General features: G+C 41.0%; 1 protein-coding gene across 35 annotated transcripts in view; it reads left to right on the forward strand.

Moving 5' to 3' along the window:
• The window catches only part of LUZP1 (leucine zipper protein 1), a 117,621-nt gene that overhangs the window by 62,717 nt on the left and 42,337 nt on the right, over nt 1–12,567 (forward strand). For 4 of the 35 annotated variants that reach the window (XM_070260754.1, XM_023635531.2, XM_070260764.1 and 1 more), the window contains one exon: nt 12,397–12,503. The exons of the other annotated variants lie outside the window; for them this stretch is intronic. The gene's annotated coding sequence lies outside the window, so the exon portion shown is untranslated. The remainder of the gene's footprint in view (nt 1–12,396; nt 12,504–12,567) is intronic. 35 annotated transcript variants of the gene reach the window in all.

Consider the following 12,567-nt stretch of genomic DNA (forward strand, 5'->3'; position numbering starts at 1 on the left):
TCATTCCTCTGCTCAGAACCTTTTGATGGTTCTGTTTCTCAGAGGAGAAACCAGTCCTCCCAGTGACCACCGAGCTTTCCTTGATGAGCTCTCCACTTCGTCCACTCCATCTCTTGCTTCTGTCCTTTTTGTTCCTCAGGTCTGGCCGCACCGTCCATGTTCCTTGACTACATTAAGCGCGCTCCTTTTTCTATGCCTTTCTCCTCCATCTTCTCTCTGCCTGGATCATTCTCCTCTAAACATTCTTCGTGGCTTCCTTCAAGTCTCTCCGCAGGTGCCACCTTCTTATTGCGCCCCACCCCAGCTCCCCTATTTAAAATTGCAGTCCTCTCAACAACCCCACTCACTTCTTCCCCCCCTTTAAGATAGATTGTTTTTGTTTATTTATTTACTTATGTAGTATATACGTTGTGTGTGAGGAAGATCGGCCCAGAGCTAACATCCGTTGCCAGTCCTCCTCTTTTTGCTTGAGGAAGATTGTCCCTGAGCTGACATCTGTGCCAGCCTTCCTCCATTTTATATGTGGGACGCCTCCACAGCATGGCCTGACAAGTGGTGTGCAGGTCTGCACCCGGGATCCAAACTCACAAACCCTGGGCTGCCAAAGCAGAGCGTGCGAACTCAACTACTATGCCACTGGGCTGGCCCCTGTTTTATTTATTATTTTTAATAGACAGTTTTTTTTAGAGACTTTTAGGTTCATAGCAAAATTGAGCAGAAGATGCATAGATTTCCCATGTATCTCCTGCCCCCACACATGCACAGCTTCCCCCATTATTGACATCCCCCACCAGAGTGGTAGATTTGTTACAATTGATGAAACTGTGTTGACGCATCATTATCACCCAGAGTCCGTAGTTTGCATTATGGTTCACTCTTGGTGTTTTGGACAAATTTATAAGGACATATATCCACCATTATAGTATCATACAGAGTAGTTTCACTGCCCTAAAAATCCTTTGTGCTCCCCCGTTCACCCCTCCCTCCTTCCTTACCCCTGATCTTTTTATTGTCTCCATAGTTTTGCCTTTTCCAGAAGGTCATATAGTTGGGATCATACAGTATGTAGCCTTTTCAGATTGGCTTCTTTTACTTAATAACATGCATTTAAGGCCCCTCTGTGTCTTTTCACAGCTTGATAGCTCATTTCTTTTTAGCACTGAATAATACTCTGTTGTCTGGATGTCCCACACTCTGTTTATTCACTCACCTACTGAAGGACATTTTGCTTGGTTCCAAGTTTTGACAGGTATGAACAGAGCTAGAACCATCTGTGTGCAGGTTTTACTCCTTTGGGTAAATACCAACGAGTGCTATTGCTGGATCGTTTGCTAAGAGAATGTTTAGTTTTGTAAGAAACTACCAAACTGTCTTCCACAGTGTCTGTACCATTTTGTGTTCCCACCAGGAAAGTGTGAGCGTTCCTGTTGCTCCACGTCCTCACCAGCATCTGGTGTCGTCAGTGTTTCAGATTTTAGCCATTCTAATAGGAATGCAGTGGTTATCTTGTTGTTTTAATTTGCATTTCTCTGATGACATATGATATGGAGCATCTTTTCATATGCTTAATTGCCATCTGTATATCTTCTTTGGTGAAGTGTCTGTGATGGGTTTTGGACCATTTTTTAATCAGGTTGTTTGGTTTCTTATTGTTGAGTTTTAAGAGTTCTTTGTATTTTATGGATAACAGTCCTTTATCAGATGTGTCTTTTGCAGAGCAAAAGTTTTAAATTTTAATGAAGTCCAGCTTATCAATTATTTCTTTTATGGATTGTGCCTTTGATTGTATCTAAAAAGTCATTGCCATACCCAAGGTCATCTAGGTTTTCCCCTATGTTATCTTGTATGCGTTTTATAGTCTTATGTTTTACATGTAAGTCTGTGATACATTTGGAGTTAATCTTTATGAATGGTGTAAGGTCTGTGTCCAGATTGTTGTGCATTTGGATGTCCATTTGTTCCAGCACTATGTGTTGAAAAGACTGTCTTTGCTCCATTGTATTGCTGTCTTTACCTCTTTGTCAAAGATCAGTTGACTATATTTGTGTAGGTCTGTTTCTGGGCTCTGTGTTCTATTCCATTGATTTGTCTATCTTCTCGCGATGACACACTGTCTTGAGTACTGAAGCTTTATAGAAAGTCTTAAAGTTGGGTAGCGTCAGTCCTCCAACTTTGTTCCTTTCTTTCAATATTGTGTTATCAGTTCTGGGTCTTGTGCCTCTCCGTATAAACTTTAGAACCAGTTTGTCTGTATCCACAAAATAACTTGTCGTGATTTTGATTAGGATGACATTGAATCTATAGTTCAAATTGGAAAAAACTGACATTTGGACAGTATTGAGTCTTCCTATCCATGAACATAGGCTACCTCTTCATTTATTTAATTTTTCTTTGATTCATCAGAGTTTTATAGTTTTAAATTTCTGTCTGATGATTCTAGCCTCTCTGCCATATCTGAGTCTGGTTCTGATGCTTGCTCTGTTTCTTCAAATTGTGTTTTTTGCCTTTGAATATGCTCTGTAATTTTGTGTGGAAATGGGACGTGATGTCCTGGGTGAAAGAACGGAGGTGAGGAGGCCTCTAGTGATGTGGTGGTCAGGTGTGTGGGGACGGGAAGTGTTGGGTTGTCCTACGATTAGGTCTCAGTTTTTTAGTGAGCCTGTGCCCCTGGGCTGTGAACGTCACAAGTGCTTCTAGTTGGTGTCCCTGCCTCCTGCCCCCTGCCTCTTAGGGGGGATGGGATGGCTGGAGTGGGCTGGAGTTGGGTATTCCCTTCCTCCAGGTCAGTCAGGCTTGGGTAAGAGTCCAGTAGGTTAGGCTCTGGTTTCCAGATGGTTCTTTTACCCTCCCCCTGCTGGAAGCACACGGGGGTTTCCTCTCAGCTTCGCATGAGAACCTGGGGCAGCTTTTGGAGTGTGGCTCACACAGTGGCGCATCCCTCCCAGACTGAGAGCCCCCGTCGTTTTTCACTCTCGGGGTTTTCACACTGAGCCTCCAGCGATTTGTCAATTGCGGTTTTGGTTTCCCTACCCTGGTACTGGTTCCCCTGGAGGTTTCTGCTCTGGTAAATTGTGATTCTCTGTATTCCACTTATCTGTCTGTCTAATTTGAGGGGAAGTGGTTTCTCTGTGACCTCAGTTCTGTGATGGATCTAAGCAGAGTTGATTGTTAGCTTGTTCAGCTTTTTACTTGTTAGGACAAAGTCATGACTTCTAAGCTCCTTACACGCTGGATCAGAAACTGGAGCCTGCCCTGCCTTCTCTATGCTTTTTACTTCTTTCCTGCTTTAAAAACTTTAAAATGATGTTTTATTGTGGTAAAAAATGCGTAACAAAGCGTCTCATGTTAAGTGTACAGTTCAGTTTCGTGTGGAGTCTATATTCACATTGTTGTGCAGCCTATCTCTGAAATGGTTTTTATTGCAGAACTGAAACTTTCTCTCATTAAACAAAAACTCCCCATTTCCCCTTCCGCCCAACCCCTGGCAGCCACCGTTCTGCTGTTTCTCTGAATTCTGTAGATTCTGTGCATCTACTTTAGCTACCTCATAAAGTGGAATCATACAGTATTTGTCTTTTGTGACTGGATTACTTCACTTAGCAGTGTCCTCAAGGCTCATCCACGTGGTAGCATGTGTTAGAATTTCCTTCCTTTTTTTTTTTCAATTTTTTTTTATTGAGTTATTGATAGGTTACAATCTTGTGAAATTTCAGTTGTACATTAATGTTTGTCAGTCATGTTGTAGGTGCACCACTTCACCCTTTGTGCCCACCCCCCACCCCACCTTTCCCCTGGTGTCCACTAAACTGTTCTTGGTCCATAATTTTAAATTCCTCATATGAGTGGAGTCATACACAGATTATCTTTCTCTCACTGGCTTATTTCACTTAACATAATTCTCTCAAGGTCCATCCATGTTATTGCAAATGGAATGATTTTGTTCTGTTTTGCAGCTGAGTAGTATTCCATTGTATATATGTACCACATCTTCTTTATCCATTCGTCTGTTGATGGGCACTTAGGTTGCTTCCACGTCTTGGCTATTGTAAACAGTGCTGCAATAAACATTGGGGTGCACAGGACTTTTGGGATTGCTGACTTCAGGCTCTTTGGATAAATACCCAGTAGTGGGATGGCTGGATCCTATGGTAGTTCTATTTTTAGCTTTTTGAGGAATCTCCATACTGTTTTCCATAGTGGCTGCACCAGTTTGCATTCCCACCAGCAGGGTATGAGGGTTCCTTTTTCTCCGCAACCTCTCCAACATTTGTTGCTATTAGTTTTAGATATTTTTGTCATTCTAACGGGTGTAAGGTGATATCTTAGTGTAGTTTTGATTTGCATTTCCCTGATGATCAGCGATGAGGAGCATCTTTTCATGTGCCTATTGGCCATCAGTATATCTTCTTTGGAGAAATGTCTGTTCATGTCTCCAGCCCATTTTTTGATTGGGTTGTTTGATGTTTTGTGGTTGAGTTGTGAGAGTTCTTTATATATTATGGATATTAAGCCTTTGTCAGATATATGACTTGCAAATATTTTTTTCCCAGTTAGTGGGTTATTTTTTTGTTTCAATCCTGTTTTCATTTGCCTTGAAGAAGCTCTTTAATCTGATGAAGTCCTATTTGTTTATTCTTTCTATTGTTTCCCTTCTCTGAGAAGGCATGGTGTCCGAAAAGATCCTTTTAATGCATAAATCAGTAGCATTTCTATACTCCAGTAATGAACCAACAGAAAAAGAACTCAAGAATACAATACCATTCACAATCGCAACAAAAAGAATAAAATACCTTGGGGTAAATTTAACTAAGGAAGTGAAGGACCTATATAATGAAAATTACAAGGCCTTTTTGAGAGAATTGGATGACGACATAAGGAGATGGAAAGACATTCCATGTACATGGATTGGAAGAATAAACATAGTTAAAATGTCCATTCTACCTAAAGCAATCTACAGATTCAACGCCATCCCAATCAGAATCCCAATGACATTCTTTACAGAATTAGAACAAAGAATCCTAAAATTCATATGGGGCAACAAAAGACCCCGAATTGCTAAAGCAATCCTGAGAAAAAAGAACAAAACGGGAGGCATCACAATCCCTGACTTCAAAACATACTACAAAGCTATAGTAATCAAAACAGCATGGTACTGGTACAAAAACAGGTGCACAGATCAATGGAACAAAATTGAAAGCCCAGAAATAAAACCACACATCTATGGACAGCTTATCTTTTACAAAGGAGCTGAGGGCATACAATGGAGAAAAGAAAGTCTTTTCAACAAATGGTGCTGGGAAAACTGGAAAGCCACATGTAAAAGAATGAAAATTGACCATTCTTTTTCACCATTCACCAAAATAAACTCAAAATGGATTAAAGACCTAAAGGTGAGACCTGAAACCATAAGGCTTCTGGAAGAAAACGTAGGCAGTACACTCTTTGACATCAGTATGCAAATTGATTTTATACCCTGCAACTTTGCTGTAGTTGTTGATTACTTCTAAGAGTTTTCCAATGGATTCTTTGGGGTTTTCTATATATAAGATCATGTTGTCTGCAAACAGCGAGAGTTTCACTTCTTCCCTCCCTATTTGGATTCCTTTTATTCCTTTTTCTTGCCTGATTGCTCTGGCCAGGACCTCCAGTACTATGTTAAATAAGAGTGGTGATAGAGGGCATCCTTGTCTCATTCCTGTTTTCAGGGGGATGGGGTTCAGTTTTTGCCCATTGAGTATGATGTTGGCTATGGGTTTGTCGTATATGGCCTTTATTATGTTGAGGTAGTTTCCTTCTATGCCCATTTTGTTCAGAGTTTTTATCATAAATGGCTTTTGGATCTTGTCAAATGCCTTCTCTGCATCTATTGAGATGATCATGTGGTTTTTATTCCTCAGTTTGTTGATGTGGTGTATCACGTTGATTGATGTGCGGATGTTGAACCATCCCTGTGTCCCTGGTATGAATCCCACCTGATCCTGATGTATGATTCTTTTGATGAATTGCTGAATTCTGGCTGCCAAAATTTTGTTGAGAATTTTTGCATCTATGTTCATCAGTGATATTGGCCTGTAGTCCTCTTTTTCGTGGTGTCCTTGTCAGGTTTTGGTATCAGCGTGATGTTGGCCTCATAGAATGTGTTAGGAAGTGTTCCATTTTCCCTAATTTTTTGGAATAGCTTGAAAAGGATAGGTATTAAATCCTCTCTGAAAGTTTGGTAGAATTCCCCAGGAAAGCCATCTGGTTCTGGGGTTTTATTCTTTGGGATGTTTTTGATTGCTGTTTCAATCTCTTTCCTTGTGATTGGTCTGTTCAAATCGTCTGCCTCTTCTTGAGTGAGCTTTGGGAGATTGTAGGAGTCCAAGAATTTATCCATTTCCTCTAGGTTATCCATTCTGCTGGCATATAGTTTTTTGTAGTATTCTCTTATAATTCCTTGTATTTCTGCAGAGTCTGTTGTTATTTCTCCTCGCTCATTTCTGATTTTGTTTATTTGAGCTTTCTCCCTTTTTTTCTTTGTAAGTCTGGCTAGTGGTTTGTCAATTTTATTTATCTTCTCAAAAAACCAGCTCTTTGTCTCATTGATCCTTTCTACTGCCTTTTTCGTTTCAATAGTATTTATTTCTGCTCTGATTTTTATTATTTCTCTCCTGCTGACTTTGGGCTTCATTTGTTCTTTTTTCTCTAGTTCAGTTAGTGCTTTAAGGTTGCTTATTTGGGATTTTTCTTGTTTGTTAAGATGTGCCTGTATTGCGATGAATTTTCCTCTTAATACAGCTTTTGTTGTATCCCATATGAGTTGGTATGGCATGCTATCATTTTCATTTGTTTCCAGGTATTTTTTTATTTCTTCTTTAATTTCTTCAATGATCCATTGCTTTTTCAGTAGTGTGTTGTTTAGTCTCCACATCTTTGTGCCTTTCTCAGCTTTTTTCTTGTAATTAATTTCTAGCCTTATAGTACTATGATCTGAGAAGATGCTTGTTATTATTTCAATTTTTTTAAATTTGTAGAGGCTTGCCTTGTTTCCCAACATATGGTCTATCCTAGAGAATGTTCCATGTGCACTTGAGAAGAATGTGTATTCAGCTCTTTCAGGGTGAAGTGATCTATATATGTCTATTAAGTCCAATTGTTTTAGTTTTTCATTCAGCTCCACTATTTCCTTGTTGATTTTCTGTCTGGATGATCTGTCCATTGATGTGACTGGGGAGTTGAGGTCCCCTACTATTATTGTGTTGTTTTTAACATCTTCCTTTGGGTCTGTTAATAGTTGCTTTATGAATCTTGGTGCTCCTGTGTTGGGTGCATAGATATTTATAAGCGTTATTTCTTCTTGATGAAGTGTCCCTTTGATCATTATATATTGTCCCTCTGTGTCTCTCTTTACCTGTCTTATTTTGAAATCCACTTGGTCTGATATGAGAATTGCAACACCTGCCTTTTTTTCCTTGCTATTTGCTTGAAGTATTGCCCTCCACCCCTTCACCCTGAGTCTGTGTTTGTCCTTGGGGCTGAGGTGTGTTTCCTGGAGGCAACAAATTGTTGGATCTTGTTCTTTAATCCATTTTGCCACTCTGTGTCTTTTTATTGGAGAGTTCAATCCGTTCACATTGAGAGTGATTATTGATACATGTGGACTTAATGCTGTCAATGTGTCGCTCATTATCTTGTTTTCCTGTGTTTCTTTTCCTGTGTGCTTTAGACTACCCATTTAATACTGCAATTTCTTATGCTGGGTTTCTTAGATTTTTCCTTATCTATGATTTGTGACTCTGTTCTGTACTTTATTTTAGTGTCTACCTTGAAGTTTGTATTTAGAATCTCGTGTATAATATAGTCTGTTCTCTGGTGGTCTCTTACCTACTTGACCAATACTGATTTAGACCCTTTGCTCTTCCCCTCCTAAATAATTATTTTAATTTTTTATTCCAACTCATCTTATTAATTTGTAGTTAGAGTGCTAAGCTCATCCTTGTTTTGGTAGTTTCCTTCCCTTTACCCTAATGCTATAATTGAATATTTGCTATCCTGTTCTGGTTCTATCCATCGGTCTCCCTAGTCTGTGGCTTGTGTCCCCTTTCTCCCTTTTTTCTTTTTTTCAAGTATGAGAGCCTTCTTGAGGATTTCTTGTAATGGAGGGCTTTTAGTTACAAATTCCCTTAACTTTTGTTTGTCTGGAAAAGATTTAATTTCTCCCTCATATCTGAAGGAAATTCTTGCTGGATAGAGTATTCTTGGCTAAAGGTTTTTATCCTTTAAAGCTTTGAATATATCACTCCATTCTCTCCTAGCTTGTAGGGTTTCTGTAGAGAAATCCGCTGACAGTCTGATAGGGGCTCCTTTATAGGTTATTCTCTTTTTTTTCCTTACTTCCCTGAGTATTCTCTCCTTATCATTCCTATTTGCCAACTTTACTACTATGTGCCTTGCGGTAGGTCTTTTTACATTGACAAATCTAGGAGATCTAAAACCCTCCTCTACACACATTTTCTCCATTGATCCCTAGATTTGGGAAGTTCTCTTCAATAGTTTCGTTATGCACACTTTCTGCTCCATTTTCCTTTTCCATATTCTCGGGAATTCCTATGATCCTTATGTTCTTACTCCTCATTGAATCCATTATCTCTCGGAGATTTTCCTCATTTTTTTTAATTCTTAGTTCTCTTTCTTCCTCTGTCTGGCGCCATTCAGCCTGTCTGTCCTCGATTATGCTAATTTTCTCCTCTATGTTGTCTACATGGGCATTCAGGGAATCCGTATTCTGTTTTATCTGGTCCATTGTGTTTTTCATCTCAAGTAATTCTGTTTGATTCTTCTTTATGATTTCAATCTCTTTTGTGAAGTAACTCCAGAACTCGGCTTGTTTTTCTATCTTTCTCTCTACCTCATTGAGTTTTTTGATTATAGCAGCTCTGAATTCATTATCACTGAGTTTACCTAATTCCAAGTCCTCAGGACTTAATTCTATGTTTTTATTGTTTTCCTTCTGGTCTGGGCTTTTATAAATTGCTGGATGGTAGAGGAGCGGTTTTTTCTCATGGTGGTAGAATTCAGTTGCAGTTACAGCCTGTCGCCACTAGATGGGGGTCGAGAGTGGCGTGTTAGCTCTCCGCCTTGGGGGCAAGATGGCTGTGCCCACTGGCTTGGGGGGGGGGGGGGGGGGCTGTTACTCACACACGCCGGTCTGGGTTCAGATCAGTTCTGTTCTCTGGTCTCCCAAGGCCCTTGATTTATAGGGTCCCCGCGGACGGAGGCTCTCCCCCCTGTCAGCGGGTCTCCACTGAATCAGCGGCAAGAGTCCTGGATGATCCCCAGTCGTGTGGCCCCTCCCTCGCTCCTTCCCGACCTGCGCCGCAGCGATCGCAGACTCTAGGGGAGGGAGCGATGTTCTCTCTTACCGTTCCAGCGCCTCCAAAGGTGTAAAGCAAGGTTTATGATCTCCGCCTTCTTGGTATTGTAGGTCTCTAACGAGCTGGCATTATGTTTATTCTCTGAAATTCAGTTCTTCCAATCTTTTGTTGTATTTTGGAGGGGAGAGAATCCCGGGTCAGCTCACCCCGCCATTTTGCTCTGTGCCTCCTCAACAGAATTTCCTTCCTTTTTAAGACTGAATAATATGTTAATGTATATACCACATTTTGTGTATCCATCCATCCCTTGCTGGGTTGCTTCCACCTTTTGCCTGTTGTGAGTAATGCTGCTATGCAAGAATATCTTTTTGAGACTCTGCTGTCAGTTTTTTTAGATCTGTGCCCAGAAGTGGAACTGCTGCATCACATGGTAATTCTACTTTTAATTTTTCGAGGAAGCACCATACTGTTTTCCCTAGTAACTGTACCATTTATTTTCCCACCAACAGTGTACAAGGGTTTCCAGTTTCTCCACATCTTCACTGACACTTATTTTTTGTTTATTTGATAGTAACCATCTTCCTTTTAGTATGTGGGCCACCAGCACAGCATGGCTGCTACCAGAGCACTATAGGTCCAAGCCCGGGAACCAACTCTGGGCCGGCAAAGCAGGCCGTGCTGAACTTAACCACTGGGGCTGGACCCCCCCATTGTGATTTTGTTTTTGGTGAGGATCATTGCTGCTGAGCCAGTTTTCCTCTATTTTATGTGGGACGCCTCCACAGCAGCATGGCTTGACAAGCGGTGCTAGGTCCACACCCAGGATCCAAACCTGTAAACCCCAGGCTGCTGAAGTGGAGCGTGCAAACCTAACCACTACACCACTGGGCCGGCCCTCCTCATTGTGATTTTGACTTGCACTCCCTAATGCTTAGTGATTATTGAGCATCTTTTACTATACTTGTGGCATTTGGATATCATCTTTAGAGAAATGTCTATTCAAGTCCTTTGCCCATTTTTTAATCAGGTTATTTTTTGTTAAGTTGTAGGAATACTTTATATATTGTTTATTAATGTCTTATCAGATATATGATTGATAGCTACTCTTCAGGTCTAAACTTAGTTATAATAACCTGTCCTCTTCCCAAGGAATACTGTGTTTTAAGAACGTTGAGTTCTGATTTCTCTCTCTATGACTTGCATGTTATTATTGTCCAGTTTTTTCGCTCCATTTTGATTTTATCCTGCCCCCAACCCTCCCATTAATTTTTGTTATTGTTTAACTGAATCAGTGCTTGTTTGGGTTAATTTCTTTGCCTACCATTCCTTTTTGCATCTCATGCTTTCCTTAAGTAATCAGTTTTCTGTATTCTGAAGTACGTCCATAAACAGTTCTTTCAGTGAGGGTCTGTGAATAATAAACACTTGGGTTTTTATTTTCCTTTTATTCTGAAAGTGTTTCTAATTAATTGTACCTTCTTTCATAGTTTCACTGGGTATTTACTTCTGGGTTAAACTTACTTTCTCCTAGAACTTTGAAGATACTACCATGTCTTTTTTCTTCTTCTTGACATCTACTTACCAGTTTCTGCTGAGGGCTGGCCCCAGTGGCCTAGTGGTTAAGTTCGGTGTGCTCCGCTGCGGTAGCCTGGGTTTGGTTCCTGGGCACGGACTTAGACGACTCTTCTGTTGGTGGCCATGCTCTGGCGGCGGCCCACAGACAAAGGAGAGGAAGACTGGCAACAGGTGTTAGCTCAGGGTGAACCATCCTCAGCCAAAAAAGAAAAAATTTCTCCTGAGAAGCCAGTTGAGTTGTTATTTCTTCATAGAATATTTGTCTTTTTACCCCCCTTCTTGTTGTTTTTATAGGATCTTCTCTTTGTGGTATTCTGCTGTATCCTCATGATGTATCTAGGTTCAGATTTAATCTTTATCCTGCCTGTTTGACAGTTTGCTTTCTGAATATGAGGCTCTGTGTCTTCCATCGACTCTGGGAGCTCTTCAAGTATTGCCTCTCCCCTCTCTCTGTGCCTTCCTTTTGGACTGCCTGTTAAACTTGCTCATTTTGGGACCTCTTTGTTTTATTCCCCATGTCTGTTGACGTCTCTTTCACTTTTTCAGTCTTTTTAACTCTGTGCTGCCTTTTGTAATTTCCTCATCTCTCTTCCTAACCACTATGCTCTCTTCATTTGCATCTAATTTGCTATTTTTCTTTCCATTTCCAGCAATTCTATTTGGTTGATCTTTCAATCTTCCTGTCTTTGCGGATAGCCTCCTGTTTTTGATTCCCTCTTTTATGACTTGCAACACTGGAAAGCACTTCATTACGGTCTCCAGGCCGTCGCACTGACTTCGAGCTCACTGGTGCAGACCTCCTTTGTCAGCCATAGTGCAGGTTGGCCCTTATGTGTTGTGTAGTTGGGACTGTAGACTCGGCGTCAGCAGGACTTCGTCTGTGGGACTCCTGTGTGACCTCGGTAGGGAGTCTCTCTCCCCAGAGTATTTTTGTTTACCTCTGGGAGGTGAACAGGCTTTCCCAGGGCTGTTAGCAGGCGGAGACCATTGTAGGTTAGATTCTCAGTGAGGGCGGGTTGATCCCAGACCACTAAGGTGGTGTCCATTTGAATCCTGAACTCAAGAGAGGGCAGACCCAAGATTATAAATTCTCTGGGACACAGCCCTTCCTTTCTCCTCTGACAGAGCCCGGGTCTTGTTATTTCCCTGTGTCAGGGAGGTGCTTTTTGTTAACTGGTTTACTTCTTTCCCTGAAGCTGTAGTTGGGATTGTTTACTGCTTTGTTACCAAGAGCTGTCCATGCATTATTTCAGGACAGTACTGGGGAGGGGTATGGTAGGCATCATTGCCCCCATTTTAAAGCTAAGTAAAACCAAGGCTGTTGATTTAATGATTTGTAGAAAAGTTAATGACTCTCCTGAGATTATGCAGGTGGCAAACGGTAAAGATTTTCTCGGAGCTGCCATGAGAAACAAAGCGTTTCTTCTGTGTCTTTTTGCCCTGCTGCCACTGGTGGCATTCTTCATAGGGGGAAACTGCTTACCAGTTCAGTATCAGCCAGAGAGAAGCTGTGTTTTCCTGCAGATTTATTCAAATTCATCCATTCAACAAATCTGAGCGCCTGCTATGTTCTAGGTACAGAACTATATTCAGGAGCTCTTTTTCACAGCTGGGATCTGAATCCCAGATCCCAGATCAA

Source organism: Equus caballus, chromosome 2, assembly GCF_041296265.1.
Source record: "Equus caballus isolate H_3958 breed thoroughbred chromosome 2, TB-T2T, whole genome shotgun sequence".
NCBI lineage: Eukaryota > Metazoa > Chordata > Mammalia > Perissodactyla > Equidae > Equus > Equus caballus.